Here is a 1,473-nt window from a genome sequence, read left to right as displayed (position 1 = left end):
TTAGCTTTAGGACATCCTTTTCCCCCTAACACTCCCAGCCCCCAGCAAATCTTCACTCTATCTGGGCTCTCCGGTGATCTCGGCTTCTCAGCTTCTGCTTAGCTTCTATTGGCATCCCATGATGCCGCCCTTAAAAAGCACAGTCTCAGCCCAGGTGAATCCCATCTACCTATGCCCACACCCTATCCCAGGTGCCCGCCATCAGGCATGCATTCAGGACAAGGATCCATCATCTATCCTGATGGCGAGAAGGCAGAAAAGCCTGACATTTTTTTCCTTACCCTACATGCATATTTGAAAGTTCCTAGGAAAAGATGGTAGACTTATTGTGGTGATCAGTTTGCAATGCATACAAATGTTAAGTCATTATGTTGTGTACCTGAAACTGAAATAATGTTGTATGTCAACTATACTTCAGTTTTAAAATAGGTTTATAAATAAGCTTTTTTCCAGAAAACGTCACTTATACTATCTTAATTAGCATTTTGAAGTCCACTTAAAAAGTCAAGGGGGTAAGTGCAGGATAGTCACTGCAGAATTTTAATAGAAAAAAACATTAAATAAGTAATATATCTTCAAAAAGGACTTGTTATATAAAATAATATAAATTGAATATGCGAAATATACAATTAACTAGTATGCAGCCAGTGAAAAGGAATGATGCTCTTCTCTGTAATGATGCCAACCTTCCAGATATAACTAAAAAATAGAAGCAAATAGCAGATGTGTGTTCAGTGTAAAACCATTTGTGCTTTTAAAAATCGGGTTAAAATCCATGATACTTCTCCGAAAAAATACACAACAAATTCATCACAGTGATTTTGTTCAAAGAGAAAACCATGTGACTAGGAAAATAAGATTTACGTTCTCTATTAATATTCCTTGCGGCTTTTTGAATTTTTGTACCATTTGAATGACTCAGTCAAAAAAATGTTTATATAAATGATCGAGTGTAAACTACTTTTCTCAAGTGCATCGTTGTGTGAACACACCCTGGTACATAGTTGGCATTCAATAAATGGTTATTAAATAAACCTGCTCCTCTCCTGATACCCAAATCTCTTCCTTCCTCAGTGTGCAGGTAGGATGAGGGAGACGGATCACTAAGGCCTCACATTTATTACAATGTCTTGGTACTTATTGAATGTTAAGTACATGTAATCATTATCTAACCTCTTGACAGATGTTCATTATCTCAGGTAATTTAACAACATCCCTGTGAAATAGCTATTATCACCTTTCTTTCACACATCAGAAAAATGAGGTGACCATAAGCACAAGCAAATCATTTTACACACACACACATACAATTAAAGGAGCACTTTTAAAATAAAGGCAAAGTATTGCAGGTACTTTGAGTACATCATGAAGGTGATATACTCTGCTTTTCAAAAGGCCTTTTGCAGGAGAAATATTTTGTTATAACATTACTGTAATAGAAAGCAAGAGAGACTCGAGGGTGGGAGCCCAAAA

This window comes from Talpa occidentalis, unplaced genomic scaffold, assembly GCF_014898055.3.
Source record: "Talpa occidentalis isolate TD23 unplaced genomic scaffold, MPIMG_talOcc4v2.1 talOcc4.702, whole genome shotgun sequence".
NCBI lineage: Eukaryota > Metazoa > Chordata > Mammalia > Eulipotyphla > Talpidae > Talpa > Talpa occidentalis.
Note: the sequence above shows the minus strand (reverse complement) of the source record.